The 19,982-nt window shown below is 44.6% G+C and overlaps 1 pseudogene; it reads right to left on the bottom strand.

The window, feature by feature from the left end:
• Positions 1 to 1,251: 1,251 nt before the first annotated feature.
• LOC143775016 (piwi-like protein 1 pseudogene) lies at positions 1,252 to 3,452 on the bottom strand (annotated as a pseudogene).
• Positions 3,453 to 19,982: the final 16,530 nt, after the last annotated feature.

The following is a 19,982-nucleotide window of genomic DNA, read 5'->3' as shown; positions in this document are numbered from 1 at the left end:
TTTTCCCTTTCAAGATTCCGTACTCTTGGCCGGTCAACTTGAAGTGATGCCAGATGAAATCACATGTCCAAAGCTTTGACCAGCCATGGCCACAAGAAGGCAATGGTGGAAAAGTGTCACAAGAGGTGGACGATGTTGAGACACAATTGTCAGGAAGTCAGGAGGAGGAGCAGGGTGCGGATGTGGAAGACGAGGTGGTGGATGACATAGTGACTGACCCAACCTGGCAGGAGGACATGCAGAGCGAGGACAGCAGCACACATGGGGAAGGAGGCATATCACCCCAACAGGCAGGAAGAAGCAGTGTGGTGGTCACAGACAGAAGACGTGCATCCATTCAACGTGATACCAATATGAGGGAAGTTGCCATTCCAACTGTTAGTTCTTCCCAAGTCTGGTTATTTTTTAAAGACTGTGCCGATAACCTCAAACAGGCCATTTGCAGCACCCGCCATGCCCGCATCAGCAGGGGTAGCAAAACTACCAGCCTGACCACCACCAGCATGATCAGGCACATGGCAGCAAAGCAGCCGACTTTGTGGGCCAAACCCCAGGCTCCAGGAACACTGTCTGCAGGTGACACCACTGCTTCTTCCACTGTTTTGCATAGAAGCCAATCCCCAGTCCACCATACATGTGAAGATGCCTCTAGCCCTGCACCTGTTGTTGCCCACCATCAAGCAGCACCATCATCAAGCCCGTCCACATCCTGGTCCCAGCACAGCTTTCAGTTGTCTATACCCCAGTCATTGAAACACAAGCGTAAATACCCATCCAACGCCCCACAGGCCACAGTACTAGATTCTAACATTTCTCTTGCTTTCGCTCGAAATGTTGCCTTTTAGGCTCGTTGAGATGGAAGCTTTCTGCAGCTTGATGGCGGTGGCCATCCCAAGGTACTCGGTCTCGAGTCACCACTATTTCTCCCGGTGTGCTGTACTGGCATTACACCAGCATGTGTGCCACAACATTACCCGTGCCCTCAACAATGCTGGTACTAGGAAGTCCACCTAACCACGGACACGTGGACAAGTGCTTGTGGGCCTGGACGGTACATCTCACTGATGGCACACTGGGTTAACATAGTGGAAGCTGGGACCCAGTCGGACCTTGGGATGGACCACCTCCTCCCCTTGCCGAGGATTGCGGGCCCTACATCAATCAGGGTTGCCCCCACAGTCTAAAGCTCCTGCACCTCCTCCTCCTCTTCCTCCTCCTCTTCAGCCTCCATCTGTGAAATGAACACATCAGTCAGGAGCTGGAAACACTGCAGCACTGCCTCAGCCAAGCGGCAACAGACTGGCTGATGATGAAGAAGTCATACCATTCAGGTCTGGTGACTTCACTATCAACTGTTGTTCCCGGTGGTGGATTCTAGAGCCAGCCACCAATATTGGCAAAGAATCTGGCATTTATTCTTTTCTTCCCCACCACCACGGTTAGTCTTGGGCTGTAATCCTGTTTAGCAGACTTGATGCAGTCCATGAACTGTGGGATCTCATAGTTCAATAAGGTTTTGAGCTGTCCGTCGCCTACTCCTTCTCTGTAGATGATGATGCGGTGCGGCAGGCCTACGTTAGTCTTGCTCCACGTGAGCAGCATGCTTGCATACAAACTTTCAGGCCATTGACAATCTCTTGTCTCTGATCCTGTATGATGCATCGGGAAAACCAGAGAGTCATTTGCTTATTCGTGCACACGACAGAGCCAGCAATAGATCTGCTCACCTGCAGAGTGTCATGGTAGCAATCAATCCCATTGATTATCATTTTTTCCAGTGGCATCTCCATGGTCCACAGCTCTAATCCGAACTTGCAGTTCATCTGTAAGGCGATTTTGGTACAGACGGAGAGGGCAATCTGGGTTTTTTTCAAGGTCCTGGCGATGACGCACTGACTGGGGATGGGGAAGTCCACGCACAGGTGTTTCTTTATGGCGTAGTGCTTCATCTTATTAGTGCTGGACAGGATGCAGACGACCATCTCGGTGTGGTCCATAATGTTTTGCTGGAAGGCCTGTAAATATCCTCCCACCATGTCCTCGACTTGAACCAACACCGCCTGGTCCATCTTGATGCATATTTGCTGTGTGATCTTGAACATGTTCTGCAGAAGAGCATTTTCCGCATCCTAATTTCTCCGGGTGTAAAAAAGCAGCCAGTTATTCATATCTCAGGGGCTGATCAGGATGGGACCCCTCAGCTCTCACAACCAATCAGCAAACTGTGGATTATATTCAGCAGATTTTTCTTTTTGCAGGATTTTTTCCGGAGGTGCGATTCTCCCTTCAAACTGTAGGAGATCAGTATCGAAATTTAGCCCCCAGTCACGTAGCTCTTTCTGACACTCTCATCCTTGTGTATTTTGTTCATGAACTTCCCAACTTGCTCTCTCTCTGTTCCTTCTGTTCTGGTGGTAAGCGGGTGTGAATGGCCATGTCTTTCATGACGTTGAAGTCATTTCTCATTCTGTTGGTCAGACTTGTTAGGTTACAGAACTCTGGCACCAGTACGATGGCTCCGTCTGTGGCTCCCAGCTTGGGCCTCCAGGGGATGTTCACGATCAGCGGCTGGATCATGTCTTTCACTTCTTCATTGTATTGGTTCTTATAGTAGTCCACAAAGTTGATCTTGCTTCCATCTGCCTTCTTGAAGGTGGATGCTGTGGTCATGTTCCAGGCGATCTCGACTATAAGGTAGGTTTTAGTATTGTACTTGGTGAGGATGATCTCTCCGTTCAGCTCCTTGCAGCAGGCATCCTGGAACCTCTGAGGGCCACATGAGGAGTAGAGGCTTCTCATGCACAGTCTTGGTCCTGAGGACTTAATGGCTGACATCAATGCTCAACATGATGCTGGACTCGTACTGGAGGATGGAGGTGGAAAAGCCCTGGCAGACGAGTCAGTGGGCTCTGACTTTGGTGGCGTTGCTCGGGTTGTAATAGTTGCGTCCTATCTGCTTCATATCCATTATCTTCAGGAGTCTTCGGAAAATGATGTTATAGAAATGGCAAAAGTGTCTACATGATGTCCGTTACCAATTTGAAACCAAAAGAAATGTTACTCCCCCAGGAGAAAATTTCGTAAAAAGGAGATGTAAGTATCTTCTTCCCATTTATTATTATATTTTCCATTTTTCATAGCTCTGGAAAGTCCTCTAATGAGGTTGTGTATACCTCTACAATAGAAAATTATTCAAATACTTTTATATTACATGTTTACATAATAAAAAGAGAGAAAAAGCTGCAGACCAAACACTGGGGATCACCACACTGATATATAGTAGTAATAATTTTATTGAATACAAAAACCAACAAACTTGTTTAAAAACAATTAAAAGTCAAACAACATTGACATAGTTAAACCCAGACAGCTTACAATAAAGCCAGAGACAACCCCTCCCAAGGCGAATGCAAAGTCATAAACACAACAATAGTGCCATCATTGCAGTTCATGGCCTAGGGAATACACATAGATATTAATGAAAATATGTATGCTTATGACACGCCAATAGATTGCACTGAAATGTATTCCAATCACTTAACAATAAGTAAGCATTAAACATAGCTGCTGAACACTGATGCTGCCTAATGAATAACAGAAAGCCCTATATATTGAGACATGAATATTGCTCAAATATTGGTGATATACGTCACCATAGTGAAGGTTTACTTTCACTGCGCAACTGCAGGTGCCTTTATTTTATACACTTGCGTCCTCATTGAAAGTGGGTATTTCTTAATGAAATATCTCTCAGTGTTTCACGCCATATGTATATAAACGTTGATTCGTTTGTACCCCATTACAAGTCTTTTTCAAGTGTCATTTTTCATGCATACATTCAAATTTTTGGTCTGTCTAATACCGTAGGTCTATACACTATCTTGATTAAAACAAAAAAAATTACAATGTGGTAGTTCCGTGACACGCCTCATCTATCTGTGGGCTACAAAGTGTGCTTTTGAGGCTTCCAATATCCTTTTTTTGCTGTGTGTTACTCTAGCTCAAAACAGTAAACACTATTTTGTCATGAATTTAAAAAAAATGTACCCCCCATGGGGAAATGTTGGTCAGCCCATACACTTAGTGAATGGGCAGTACGAGTCTAGGAGACAGGCTCCTTGGTAATGGGACAGTTTTGTTTAGGAGGCCCTCCTCCATGTTTCTTCCAAGGGGGGATTGGGGTGCGTGCAAATTTGGGTAAAGGCGGCCCTTGCATTGAATGCATAAGGAACCTGCATGGCAGGACCAACTGAAGACTGTGAAGTGGGTTTTCCTGTGACCATCCAGTATCTGGGTTCAAAGGCTTATTGGGGTGCATATGACTTGATAGCAGAGCAAGCCTTACATTCAATGCAACATTTTTTTCCGGAGGCCCTCCTGTACCTCTCATGAAAGGGGTATTGGGGTGCGTTGTAATTCTTGGCAGCCCAGCCACTCACTGCAGAGGCAATAACAGAATAGGAGACCCACTGTTTAATAATGGCCCTTTACGAATATTAATGCAGCCTGATGCCCCTCTAAAAATAGACTTTGTGAACTTTAAGAGTCCCTCCTTCAGAAATGAAACAAGATGTGTCTCCTTATGTGTCACACACCACATGGCCAGCTAGGGTTGTTAAATGTTACAATGACATTTCCCAGTGAATGCATTTGTATTGGTTGAAAGCAATGTTAAAGTTAAAAAAAGCATCAAAAACGCTGCGTGTGAACATAGCGCAAGTGGTGGAGGAACATTTTGGTCTGGGGTAAATTATTTTGCTTTTGCCTTATATACAACTCATTAGCCTGGAAAGGATGTACATTAACATATTTCCCAGCAAAATCGATTTTGGTTTCGTTTTTATATGTTTTTTGGTGCACCTGTAAAAATGGAGTGAAACTCTGACAACATTGCTTACAGCTGTGACCTTGGAGTCAGAAATGCTTCCAGGGGTGATCCCCATGATGTTCCTGTGTCATTTGAGCTGTGTTTCCATCATTTTCAGACGTTTTTAGACCTTAAAAGAATCCCCAGGGAGATTGCGGTAAAAATACTCGGGTTTCCCATAGACTTACATTGAGCTCGTTGCTCAGGTCGAGTACCCGAGTATTCCAATTTGCTTGACCTGAGCAACGAACACCCGAGCATTTTAGTGCTCACTCATCACTAATGACCATGTGATATTTCAGTTTTTCTTTTTTATTAAATTTGCAAAAATTACTACATTTCTGTTCTTTTTCAGGCAAGATGGGGTGCAGAGTGTACATAAATGTGAAAAAAATTAACATTTTTGAATTTACCAAATGGCTGCAATGAAATAAAGATTGAAAAATTTAAAGGGGGTATGAAAACTTTCTGTACCCACTGTAAGCTGTATATGTCTATGAAAGCCACAATTAATGATCTGTACAACATGAATGTATAAAATAGCACAATCAAAATGAGAAGTATGGAAGTCAGTTAATGCAGATTTTCCTGCCAGGTCAGATATCTACTATATAAGGGTATTCTGGCAGTTATTATAGAACAGATTGTGTTGGGATTTCTGCAGGACTGAACTATGGCAATACAGATTAAGCAATTAACCTTGATGTCACTGTAATTATTAAGATACTTTAGCAAAATGAACTAATTTCCCCAAAGGATGTTTTCCTGAAATTAACTTCCAATATTTTTGAGTTGCCAAAATAGGAAATGTTAATGGAAATTTAGGTTGCCAATTTTTAACAAATGTTTAGGGTAAATGGCTATATATAATTTATTTATAATTTGTCTGAATTAAAAAATGCTGAATAAAACCTTAAAACTTACAATAGATTAGTTAACTCTACGGATCAGTAATGTTTATTCAAGAATATTTTGCAACAAAAGCTTGACAGGAAAATCTGCTACAGGGCTCCTAATGGTAATATTACCAAAAGTGCTGATGCTTTGCAAAAATGTGATATTGTAAGTGATAACATCATGATACATCTTAATAATGTTATTCCTCCAAATGGATGTCCACATGATACATATTAGCCGTTACCTTCAGCTAGAGAGTTCAACGTAAACATGGAATCTCCAAGCTTTACTTTATATATATCTACATACACAGTACAAACCAAAAGTTTGGACACACCTTCTCATTTAAAGATTTTTCTGTATTTTCATGACTATGAAAATTGTACATTCACACTGAAGGCATCAAAACTATGAATTAACATATGTGGAATTATATACTTAACAAAAAAGTGTGAAACAACTGAAATTATGTCTTATATTCTAGGTTCTTCAAAGTAGCCACCTTTTGCTTTGATGACTACTTTGCACACTCTTGGCATTCTCTTGATGAGCTTCAAGAGGTAGTCACAGGGAATGGTTTTCACTTCACAGGTGTGCCCTGTCAGGTTTAATAAGTGGGATTTATTGCCTTATAAATGGGGTTGGGACCATCAGTTGTGTTGTGCAGAAGTCTTATGGATACACAGCTGATAGTCCTACTGAATAGACTGTTAGAATTTGTATTATGGCAGGAAAAAAGCAGCTAAGTAAAGAAAAATGAGTGGCCATCATTATTTTAAGAAATGAAGGTTAGTCAGTCCGAAAAATTGGGAAAACTTTGAAAGTGTCCTCAAGTGCAGTGGCAAAAACCATCAAGCGCTACAAAGAAACTGGCTCACATGAAGACCGCCCCAGGAAAGGAAGACCAAGAGTCACCTCTGCTTCTGAGGATAAGTTTATCCGAGTCACCAGCCTCAGAAATCGCAGGTTAACAGCAGCTCAGATTAGAGACCAGGTCAATGCCACACAGAGTACTAGCAGCAGACACATCTCTACAACAACTGTTAAGAGAAGACTTTGTGCAGCAGGCCTTCATGGTAAAATAGCTGCTAGGAAACCACGGCTAAGGACAGGCAACAAGCAGAAGAGACTTGTTTGGGCTAAAGAACACAAGGAATGGACATTAGACCAGTGGAAATCTGTGCTTTGGTCTGATGAGTCCAAATTTGAAATCTTTGGTTCCAACCATCGTGTCTTTGTGCGACGTAGAAAAGGTGAACGGATGTACTCTACATGCCTGGCTCCCACCGTGAAGAATGGAGGAGGAGGTATAATGTGTGTGGGTGCTTTGCTGGTGACACTGTTAGGGATTTATACAAAATTTAAGGCATACTGAACCAGCATGGCTACCACAGCATCTTGCAGCGGCATGCTATTCCATCCGGTTTGCGTTTAGTTGGACCATCATTTACTTTTCAATAGGACAATGACCCCAAACACACCTACAGGCTTTGCAAGGGCTATTTGACCAAGAAGGAGACTGATGGGGTGCTACGCCAGATGACCTGGCCTCCACAGTCACCAGACCTGAACTCAATTGAGATGGTTTGGAATGAGCTGGACCGCAGACTGAAGGCAAAAGGGCCAACAAGTGCTAAGCATCTCTGGGAACTTCTTCAAGATTGTTGGGAGACCATTCCCGGTAACTACCTCTTGAAGCTCATCAAGAGAATGCCAAGAGTGTGCAAAGCAGTCATCAATGCAAAAGTTGGTTACTTTGAAGAACCTAGAATGTAAGACATAATTTCAGTTGTTTCACACTTTTTTGTTAAGTATATAATTCCACATGTGTTAATTCATAGTTTTGATGCCTTCAGTGTAAATGTACAATTTTCATAGTCCTGAAAATACAGAAAAATCTTTAAATGAGAAGGTGTGTCCAAACTTTTGGTCTGTACTATATATGTACAGTGCCTTGCGAAAGTATTCTGCCCCCTTGAACTTTTCAAACTTTTCTCACATATCATGCTTCAAACATAAAGATACCAAATGTACATTTTTGGTGAAGAACCAACATCAAGTGGAACACAATTGTGAAGTTGAATGAAATTTATTGGTTATTTTAAATTTTTGTGGAAAATCAAAAACTGAAAAGTGGGGCTTGCAATATTATTCGGCCCCTTTACTTTCAGTGCAGCAAACTCACTCCAGAAGTTCATTGTGGATCTCTGAATGATCCAATGTTGTCCTAAATGCCTAATGATGATAAATATAATCCACCTGTGTGTAATCAAGTCTCCGTATAAATGCACCTGCTCTGTGATAGTCTCAGGGTTCTGTTTGAAGCACAGAGAGCATCATGAAGACCAAGGAACACAACAGGCAGGTCCGTGATACTGTTGTGGAGAAGTTTAAAGCTGGATTTGGATACAAAATGAGTTCCAAATCTTTACACATCCCAAGGAGCACTGTGCAAGTGATCATATTGAAATGGAAGGAGTATCATACCACTGCAAATCTACCAAGACCTGGCTGTCCCTCTAATCTTTCATATCAAACAAGGAGAAGACTGATCAGAGATGCAGCCAAGAGGCCCATGATCACGCTGGATGAACTGCAGAGATCTACAGCTGAGGTGGGACAGTCTGTCCATAGGGCAACAATCCATCGTACACTGCACAAATCTGGCCTTTATGGAAGAGTCGCAAGAAGAAAGCCATTTCTCAAAAATATCCATAAAAAGTATATTTTAAAGTTTGAATAAAATCAACAAACAGGTGCTGCGCTAGCAGGAGGAACTGTGACTAGGAATACATCTCAGTCACCTACCTCACTGTTATGAACTGATGTGTCCACTTGGAGCAATGAGCTGCTGCAGACCGTCCTCTGCTATCTTGGAAGATCTGTGATTAGACAGTGCAGCCACGTAAACGATGCACTACCATCCGGGGAGCGTCCTCCCGTAGTGCTGAAAACCCCACCAGTCTCGCCGCTGTAGTGTCCGGCAGGCAGCTACGGCCGATAGCGCCGCCGTGCAGTGGCGTGGTGAGCGGGGGGCGTGGCTACTAGGTGACGTCACCAGTCCGTATGACGGACACTAACAGGGGCCAATCCCGACGCGTTTCGAGGGTGCCGACCCTCTTTCTCAAGGTGACACCTTGAGAAAGAGGGTCGGCACCCTCGAAACGCGTCATAACAGTGAGGTAGGTGACTGAGATGTATTCCTAGTCACAGTTCCTCCTGCTAGCGCAGCACCTGTTTGTTGATTTTATTCTAATTTTAATATTGGTTGGCAGGGTTGCACACTACGTGCCAAGGTGCTTGCAGCTGAAGGTTCAGGCCAATACATAGCGCCAGTGTGTTACTTTACAGTGTTTGATATTTTAAAGTTTGCAAGAAGCCACCTGGGAGACTGTTATGACCTGGTGGTTAGGAGCACCCGAAGTGACCTGATGGTTAAAACAGAAAACCTGGGACAAGCTCTGAGGAAGTGGTAACTCCACTGACCGCAATCCCTAATCCTATCACACACACTAGAAATAGCCGTGGAGCGTACCTAACTCTCCCTAGACGCCTCTTCACAGCCTAAGAGCTAACTACCCCTAAAGATAGAAATAGCAGCCTACCTTGCCTCAGAGAAATTCCCCAAAGTAGAGGTAGCCCCCCACAAATATTAACTGTGAGTTAAGAGGGAAGTGACAAACACAGGAATGAAACAGATTTTAGCAAAGGAGGCCGAATCTTCTCTAGAAAGACAGAGGATAGGAAAGGGATCTATGCGGTCAGTATAAAAAACTACAAAAACCACGCAGAGTGTGCAAAAAGACCTCCACACCGACTCACGGTGTGGAGGTGCAGCTCTGCACCCCCAGAGCTTCCAGCTAGCAAGGAAATATCATAATAGCAGGCTGGACTGAAACATAGCATGTACAGAAAAATATATTCAAAAAACCAATGAACAGCAAATGACTAGCAAGGACTTAGCTTCTGCTGGAGTAGTCAGGTCATCTGAGAATTCCAAGAGAGATCTGAACCAGTACTGAGACATTGACAGCTGGCATGGACTAACGACCTGGGCAGAGTTAAATAGGGAAGCCAGCAGCAGCAACAAATGAGGGCAGCTGAGAAAGCCAACCTCAAAGATCAGCAGTTCCACTCAAAGCCACCAGAGGGTGTCCAAGGACAGAACTCACCAAAGTACCATTCACGACCACAGGAGGGAGCCCGAGAACGGAATTCACAACAGGAGACACACCAAACATGTGGAAGAAGGCACTCTGGTCAGATGAAACCAAAATCGAACTTTTTGGCAACAATAACAAACTATATGTTTGGCATAAAGGCAACACAGCTCATCACCCTGAACACACCATCCCCACTGTCAAACATGGTGGTGGCAGCATCATGATTTGGGGCCTGTTTTTCTTCAGCAGGGACAGGGAAGATGGTTGAAATTGATGGCAAGATGGATGGAGCCAAATACAGGACCATTCTTGAAGAAAACCTGTTGGAGTCTGCAAAAGACCTGAGACTGGGACGGAGATTTGTCTTCCAACAAGACAATTGTCATGTCGGACGCTGTTCAGACCAGGTCGTTCGACAGACAGTGGTAATTCCACTTTTGACCACTATGTGCTCATTGGCGTCGGCTAGATTTTATCTATCTGGTCCGGGGTTAATTTACCTGATGCTCGGATTGGAAGCTGGGCCATGCCCATTGCCTTTAAATAGTTCTCCTGAACATTGGGCGTCACCGATTATAGCTTCTGTCTTGTGCGTTGTTATCTCGGTCTGGAGTGGTGAGCCAGTAGTTGGAGTATCGTTGCTGGTGGTGTATTTCCCTTTCTCTTATTTACTCCTTCCTATATTTGTATTTATTTTGCCCTGCGCATTTATAGTGTATTTCTGAGTGACTGCGGCATGGTGTATATTTTCCGTTATCCTTGTCTGTGCTAACTGTGGGTATTGGTGTATGATCTTTTCACTGGGTGGTGGGCGGTGGTTTCAGCCTAGGGTTGAAACAGGAGACAGGGTGAGGGTCGAGGCCTAGACATGCACACCATCAGTGTAAACTCTAGGTAGAGGGTCAGTCAGGATTTCCCTAGTCTGAGGGAAATTGCAGGGGCCCGGGTTATTAGCTCTTGCCCACCTAGTCTCCCCATGACAACAATGATCCCAAACATGAAGCAAAATCTACAATGGAATGGTTCACAAATAAAAGTATACAGGTGTTAGAATGGCCAAGTCAAAGTCCAGACCGCAATCCAATGGAGAATCTGTGGAAAGAGCTGAAAACTGCTGTTCACAAACGATCTCCATCAAACTTCCCTGAGCTCTAGCTGTTTGCAAGGAAGCATGGGCAAGAATTTCAGTCTCTCAATGTATAAAACTGATAGAGACATACACCAAGTGACTTGCAGCTGTAAGCACCGCAAAAGGTGGCGCAACAAAGTATTAAGTTAAAGGGGCCGAATAATATTGCATGCCCCACTTTTCAGTTTTTGAATTTCCACAAAAATGTAATATAACCAATAAATTTAATTCAATTTCACAATTGTGTTCCACTTGTTGTTGATTCATCACCAACAATGTACATTTGGTATCTTTATGCTTGAAGCATGATATGTGGGAAAAGGTTGAAAAGTTCCAGGTGGCCAAATACTTTCGCGAGGCACAGTATATACATATATATATATATATATATATATATATATATATATATATATACAGTGCCTACAAGTAGTATTCAACCCCCTGCAGATTTAGCAGGTTTAATAAGATGCAAATAAGTTAGAGCCTTCAAACTTCAAACAAGAGCAGGATTTATTAACAGATGCATAAATCTTACAAACCAAAAAGTTTTGTTGCTCAGTTAAATTTTTATAAATTTTAAACATAAAAGTGTGGGTCAATTATTATTCAAGCCCTAGGTTTAATATTTTGTGGAATAACCTTTGTTTGCAATTACAGCTAATAATCGTCTTTTATAAGACCTGATCAGGCCGGCACAGGTCTCTGGAGTTATCTTGGCCCACTCCTCCATGCAGATCTTCTCCAAGTTATCTAGGTTCTTTGGGTGTCTCATGTGGACTTTAATTTTGCGCTCCTTCCACGAGTTTTCAATTGTGTTAAGGTCAGGAGACTGACTAGGCCACTGCAACACCTTGATTTTTTGCCTCTTGAACCAGGCCTTGGTTTTCTTGGCTGTGTGCTTTGGGTCGTTGTCTTGTTGGAAGATGAAATGACGACCCATCTTAAGATCCTTGATGGAGGAGCGGAGGTTCTTGGCCAAAATCTCCAGGTAGGCCGTGCTATCCATCTTCCCATGGATGCGGACCAGATGGCCAGGCCCCTTGGCTGGTAAACAGCCCCACAGCATGATGCTGCCACCACCATGCTTGACTGTAGGGATGGTATTCTTGGGGTCGTATGCAGTGCCATCCAGTCTCCAAACGTCACGTGTGTGGTTGGCACCAAAGATCTCGATCTTGGTCTCATCAGACCAGAGAACCTTGAACCAGTCAGTCTCAGAGTCCTCCAAGTGATCATGAGCAAACTGTAGACGAGCCTTGACATGACGCTTTAAAAGTAAAGGTACCTTACGGGCTCGTCTGGAACGGAGACCATTGCGGTGGAGTACGTTACTTTTTGTATTGACTGAAACCAATGTCCCCACTGCCATGAGATCTTCCTGGAGCTCCTTCCTTGTTGTCCTTGGGTTAGCCTTGTGTTGTGAATTTGGATTCTGGGCTCCCCCGGTGGCTACTGGTGGAATTGAACTTGTGACATCATCTTCCCTGTTCACCTGTTCTGATTAGATCTGGGTGTCGCTATATAACCTGGCTTCTCTGTTAGATGCTTGCCGGTCAACAATGTTATCAGAAGCCTCTCTGTGCTTGTTCCTGCTCCCAGACATCTACTAGATAAGTTGGACATTCGTCCATGTTTTGTTTTTGTATTTTGGTTCCAGTTCACAGCTGCAGTTTCGTTACTGTGTCTGGAAAGCTCTTGTTGATCAGGAATTGCCACTCTGGTATTATGAGTTAATGCCAGAGTCCTAAAGTAATTTCTGGATGTGTTTTGTTAGGGTTTTCTACTGACCATGAAAGTATGCTTTCTGTCTTCTGCTATCTAGAAAGCGGACCTCAAATTTGCTAAAACTATTTTCCTGCTGCGTTTGTTGTTTCATCTCATATCACCGCCAATATATGTGGGGGGCTTCTGTCTCCTTTTTTTGGGCATTTCTCTAGAGGTGAGTCAGGTCTTATATTTCCCTCTGCTAGCATTATTTAGTTCTCCGGCCGGCGCTGGGCATATAGGGATAAAAAGTAGGACATGCTACCTGGCTACTTCTAGATGATGCGGTAGGTTTAGTTCATGGTCAGTATAGTTACATCTTCCAAGAGCTTGTTCCTATAGAGGCTTATGCTAGTTCTCTGGCCATGGAGATCATGACAGTTTGACCGGCCCACTAAAGGGTTAAAATCCTTGGCTGAGAAAGGAGAGAAATAAGAAGTCTGCTGAGAGTTTTTTTTTTTTTTTCCTCTGTGCTCTTAATTGGATCACTTGCCAGTCTGTCTATGCTGCAGTCTTTCTTTTTTTTCTCTCTCCTTATAATCTTTGAATGGCTTTGTGTTCACCTGTTAATAATGGATCTTCAGAGTGTAACTGCAGGTTTGAATAATCTCACCACGAAAGTACAAAATTTGCAAGATTTTATTATTCATGCTCCGGTATCTGAGCCGAGAATTCCTTTGCCGGAATTCTTCTCAGGGAATAGATCTAGCTTTCAGAATTTTAGAAATAATTGTAAGCTATTTTTGTCCCTGAAATCTCGTTCTGCTGGAGACCCTGCACAGCAGGTTGGGATTGTGATTTCCTTGCTCCGCGGCGACCCTCAAGACTGGGCTTTTGCATTGGCACCAGGGGATCCTGCGTTGCGCAATGTGGATGCGTTTTTTTTGGCCTTGGGCTTGCTGTATGAGGAACCTCATTTGGAACTTCAGGCAGAAAAAACTTTGATGTCCCTATCGCAGGGGCAAGATGAAGCTGAAATTTACTGCCAAAGATTCCGTAAATGGTCTGTGCTTACTCAGTGGAATGAGTGTGCCTTGGCGGCTACTTTCAGAGAGGGTCTCTCTGATGCCATTAAGGATGTTATGGTGGGGTTCCCTGTGCCTGCGGGTCTGAATGAGTCCATGACAATGGCCATTCAGATCGATAGGCGTCTGCGGCAGTGCACCATCTGGCGGTGTCCACTGAGAAGACGCCAGAAAGCATGCAGTGTGATAGAATTCTGTCCAGAAGCGAGCGGCAGAATTTTAGACGGAAAAATGGGTTGTGTTTCTATTGTGGGGATTCTACTCATGTTATATCAGCATGCTCTAAACGTACTAAAAAGCTTGATAAATCTGTTTCCATTGGCACTTTACAGTCTAAATTTATTTTGTCTGTGACCCTGATTTGCTCTTTGTCATCTATTACCACGGACGCCTATATCGACTCTGGCGCCGCTTTGAGTCTTATGGATTGGTCCTTTGCCAATCGTTGTGGGTATGATTTAGAGCCTTTGGAAACTCTTATTCCTCTGAAGGGGATTGACTCCACCCCATTGGCTAATAATAAACCACAATACTGGACACAAGTGACTATGTGTATTAATCCGGATCACCAGGAGACTATTCGTTTTCTAGTGCTGTATAATCTACATGAGGATTTGGTGCTGGGATTGCCATGGCTGCAGTCTCACAACCCAGTCCTTGACTGGAGAGCTATGTCTGTGTTGAGCTGGGGATGTAAGGGGACTCATGGGGACGTACCTTTGGTGTCCATTTCATCATCTATCCCCTCTGAAATCCCTGAGTTCCTGTCTGACTATCGTGACGTCTTTGAAGAACCCAAGCTTGGTTCACTACCTCCGCACCGTGAGTGCGATTGTGCTATAGATTTAATTCCGGGTAGTAAATACCCAAAGGGTCGTTTATTTAATCTGTCTGTGCCTGAACATACTGCTATGCGAGAATATATAAAGGAGTCCTTGGAAAAGGGACATATTCGTCCATCGTCATCTCCCTTAGGAGCCGGTTTTTTCTTTGTGTCAAAAAAAGACGGCTCTTTGAGACCATGTATTGATTATCGGCTTTTGAATAAAATCACGGTTAAATATCAATACCCATTGCCGTTGCTGACTGATTTGTTTGCTCGCATAAAGGGGGCCAAGTGGTTCTCTAAGATTGATCTCCGTGGGGCGTATAATTTGGTGCGGATCAGGCAGGGGGATGAGTGGAAAACCGCATTTAATACGCCCGAGGGCCACTTTGAGTATTTGGTGATGCCTTTTGGTCTTTCTAATGCCCCTTCAGTCTTCCAGTCCTTTATGCATGATATTTTCCGCGATTTTTTGGATAAATTTATGATAGTGTATCTGGATGATATTCTGATTTTTTCGGATGACTGGGACTCTCATGTCCGGCAAGTTAAGAGGGTTTTTCAGGTTTTGCGGTCTAATTCTCTGTGTGTCAAGGGTTCTAAGTGCGTTTTTGGGGTTAAGAGAATTTCCTTTTTGGGATATATTTTTTCTCCCTCTTCCATTGAGATGGATCCTGTCAAGGTTCAAGCTATTTGTGATTGGACGCAGCCCTCTTCTCTTAAAAGTCTTCAGAAATTTTTGGGCTTTGCCAACTTTTATCGTCGATTTATTTCTGGTTTTTCGGATGTCGTTAAGCCATTGACCGATTTGACTAGACAGGGTGCTGATGTTGCTAATTGGTCCCCTGATGCTGTGGAGGCCTTTCAGGAGCTTAAGCGCTGTTTTTCTTCTGCCCCTGTGTTGCGTCAGCCTGATGTGACTCTTCCTTTTCAGGTTGAGGTCGATGCTTCTGAGATCGGAGCTGGGGCAGTGTTGTCGCAGAAAAGTTCTGACTGCGCCGTGATGAGGCCTTGTGCCTTCTTTTCCCGCAAATTTTCGCCCGCTGAGCGGAATTATGATGTTGGGAATCGGGAGCTTTTGGCCATGAAGTGGGCGTTTGAGGAGTGGCGCCATTGGCTCGAGGGGGCCAGACATCAGGTGGTGGTATTGACTGACCACAAAAATTTGATTTATCTTGAGACCGCCAGGCGCCTGAATCCTAGACAGGCGCGCTGGTCATTATTTTTTTCTCGGTTTAATTTTGTGGTATCGTACCTACCAGGTTCTAAGAATGTTAAGGCGGATGCCCTTTCTAGGAGTTTTGAGCCTGATTCACCTGGCAACTCTGACCCCACAGGTATTCTTAAGGAGGGAGTTATCTTGTCAGCCGTTTCTCCAGACCTGCGGCGGGCCTTGCAGGAGTTTCAGGCGGATAGACCGGATCGTTGTCCGCCTGATAGGCTGTTTGTTCCTGATGATTGGACCAGTAAAGTCATCTCTGAGGTGCATTCTTCTGCGTTGGCAGGTCATCCTGGAATTTTTGGTACCAGGGATTTGGTGGCAAGATCCTTCTGGTGGCCTTCCCTGTCACGAGATGTGCGAGGCTTTGTGCAGTCTTGTGACGTTTGTGCTCGGGCCAAGCCTTGTTGTTCTCGGGCTAGTGGATTATTGTTGCCCTTGCCTATTCCTAAGAGGCCTTGGACACACATCTCGATGGATTTTATTTCAGATCTGCCTGTTTCTCAGAAGATGTCTGTCATCTGGGTGGTGTGTGACCGTTTTTCTAAGATGGTTCATTTGGTTCCCCTGCCCAAATTGCCTTCTTCTTCCGAGTTGGTGCCCCTGTTTTTTCAAAATGTTGTTCGTTTGCATGGTATTCCTGAGAATATCGTTTCTGACAGAGGAACCCAATTTGTGTCTAGATTTTGGCGGGCATTTTGTGCTAGGATGGGCATAGATTTGTCTTTTTCGTCTGCTTTTCACCCTCAGACTAATGGCCAGACCGAGCGGACTAATCAGACCCTGGAGACATATCTGAGGTGTTTTGTGTCTGCTGACCAGGATGATTGGGTTGCTTTTTTGCCATTGGCGGAGTTCGCCCTCAATAATCGGGCCAGCTCTGCCACCTTGGTTTCCCCGTTTTTCTGTAATTCGGGGTTCCATCCTCGATTTTCCTCCGGTCAGATGGAATCCTCGGATTGTCCTGGAGTGGATGCGGTGGTGGAGAGATTGCATCATATCTGGGGGCAGGTGATGGACAATTTAAAGTTGTCCCAGGAGAAGACTCAGCTTTTTGCCAACCGTCACCGTCGTGTTGGTCCTCGGCTTTGTGTTGGAGATTTGGTGTGGTTGTCTTCTCGTTTTGTCCCTATGAGGGTCTCATCTCCTAAGTTTAAGCCTCGGTTCATCGGTCCGTATAAAATATTGGAGATTCTTAACCCTGTTTCCTTCCGTTTGGACCTCCCTGCATCCTTTTCTATTCATAACGTTTTTCATCGGTCGTTATTGCGCAGGTATGAGGCACCGGTTGTGCCTTCCGTTGAGCCTCCTGCTCCGGTGTTGGTTGAGGGTGAGTTGGAGTACGTTGTGGAAAAAATCCTAGACTCCCGTGTTTCCAGACGGAGACTCCAGTATCTGGTCAAGTGGAAGGGATATGGCCAGGAGGATAATTCTTGGGTCACTGCATCTGATGTTCATGCCTCTGATCTGGTTCGTGCCTTTCATAGGGCCCATCCTGATCGCCCTGGTGGTTCTGGTGAGGGTTCGGTGCCCCCTCCTTGAGGGGGGGGTACTGTTGTGAATTTGGATTCTGGGCTCCCCCGGTGGCTACTGGTGGAATTGAACTTGTGACATCATCTTCCCTGTTCACCTGTTCTGATTAGATCTGGGTGTCGCTATATAACCTGGCTTCTCTGTTAGATGCTTGCCGGTCAACAATGTTATCAGAAGCCTCTCTGTGCTTGTTCCTGCTCCCAGACATCTACTAGATAAGTTGGACATTCGTCCATGTTTTGTTTTTGTATTTTGGTTCCAGTTCACAGCTGCAGTTTCGTTACTGTGTCTGGAAAGCTCTTGTTGATCAGGAATTGCCACTCTGGTATTATGAGTTAATGCCAGAGTCCTAAAGTAATTTCTGGATGTGTTTTGTTAGGGTTTTCTACTGACCATGAAAGTATGCTTTCTGTCTTCTGCTATCTAGAAAGCGGACCTCAAATTTGCTAAAACTATTTTCCTGCTGCGTTTGTTGTTTCATCTCATATCACCGCCAATATATGTGGGGGGCTTCTGTCTCCTTTTTTTGGGCATTTCTCTAGAGGTGAGTCAGGTCTTATATTTCCCTCTGCTAGCATTATTTAGTTCTCCGGCCGGCGCTGGGCATATAGGGATAAAAAGTAGGACATGCTACCTGGCTACTTCTAGATGATGCGGTAGGTTTAGTTCATGGTCAGTATAGTTACATCTTCCAAGAGCTTGTTCCTATAGAGGCTTATGCTAGTTCTCTGGCCATGGAGATCATGACAGCCTTGACTCTTCGGACAAGCCTGGCCTCGGCACGGGAGGAAACTTTCAAAGGCTGTCCAGGCCATGGAAGGCTAACAGTAGTTCCATAAGCCTTCCACTTCCGGATGATGCTCCCAACAGTGGATACAGGTAGGCCCAACTCCTTGGAAAGGGTTTTGTACCCCTTGCCAGCCTTGTGACCCTCCACGATCTTGTCTCTGATGGCCTTGGAATGCTCCTTTGTCTTTCCCATGTTGACCATGTATGAGTGCTGTCCACAAGTTTGGGGAGGGTCTTAAATAGTCAGAAAAGGCTGGAAAAAGAGATAATTAATCCAAACATGTGAAGCTCATTGTTCTTTGTGCCTGAACTACTTCTTAATACTTTAGGGGAACCAAACAGAATTCTGGTGGGTTGAGGGGTTGAATAATAAATGACCCTCTGAAAAGACTTTTCACAATTTAAAAAAAAAATAAACAAAGAAATAACATTCTTTTTTGCTGCAGTGCATTTCACACTTCCAGGCTGATCTACAGTCCAAATGTCACAATGCCAAGTTAATTCCAAATGTGTAAACGTGCTAAATCTGCAGGGGGTTGAATACTACTTGTAGGCACTGTATATATATATATATATATATGTATATACCGTATATACTCGTGTATAAGCCAAGATTTTTAGCACAATTTTTCTATCCCTGCATCTCTGTTGTCCCAGTGCAGGCAGCTCTCCTGTGTTGATGGTCACATGGTACCGCTCATTAAGGTAATGAATATGGACGAGTCTCCACTCCCATAGGCGTGGAGAGCATATTCATTACCTTAATGAGCAGTACCACGTGACCGCTGAGCAGGGGAGAGGACAGCTGCCGGCGCTGGGACAAGGAAGATGCTGGGATGGAGATCCAGGCTCGAGGATGGTGAGTATGATGGGGAGGGCGAGAAATGTGAGCCATGCATACAACCAGGGGAAGGGGGAGCCGAGCCTTGGGGGACGGGGGTCCGAGCCATGTAGGATGGGGAGACAAGCCATGCAGACCAGGGTAGCTGAGCATTGTGGGACCGGGGGAGCCCGCATACAACAGGGGGAGCCACACATACCAGGACAGGACAGGAGGAGCTACATACCAGGACAGGACAGGAGGAGCTACATACCAGGACAGAACGAGGGGAGCCACATACAGGACAGGATGGGGAGCCACATACCAGGACAGGAAAGGGGGATCCACATTCCAGGACAGGACAGTTGGAGCCAAGCATAGCAGGACAGGGATGAGGGGGACAATGCATACCCGGCTTATACTCGAGTCAATAAGCTTACTCAGTTTTCCGTGGCAAAAGTAGGTGCCTCGGCTTATACTTGGGTCAGCTTATACTCGAGTATATTATTATTATTATGATTATTATTTATTTATAAAGTACCACTGATTCCATGGTGCTGTACATGAGAAGGGGTTACATACAAATTACAGATATCACTTACAGTAAGCAAACTAACAATTACAGACTGATACGGAGGGGAGAGGACCCTGCCCTTGTGGGCTTACATTCTACAGGATGGTGGGGAAGGAGACAATAGGTTGAGGGTTGCAGGAGCTCTGGTGTTGGTGAGGCAGTAGCTTCGGTAGTGGTGAGGAGGCAGCGGGGTCAGTGCAGGCTGTAAGCTTTCCTGAAGAGGTGGGTTTTCAAGTTCCGTCTGAAGGATCTAAATGTGTTTGATAATCGGATGTGTTGGAGCAAAGAATTCCAGAAGATGGGGGATATTCGGGAGAAGTCTTTGAGGCAGATGGGTGAGGAGCGAATAAGTGTGGAGGAGAGAAGTAGGTCTTGG

This window comes from Ranitomeya variabilis, chromosome 5 (genome assembly GCF_051348905.1).
Source record: "Ranitomeya variabilis isolate aRanVar5 chromosome 5, aRanVar5.hap1, whole genome shotgun sequence".
Classification (NCBI taxonomy): domain Eukaryota; kingdom Metazoa; phylum Chordata; class Amphibia; order Anura; family Dendrobatidae; genus Ranitomeya; species Ranitomeya variabilis.
This window is presented reverse-complemented; position numbering and strand designations above follow the sequence as displayed.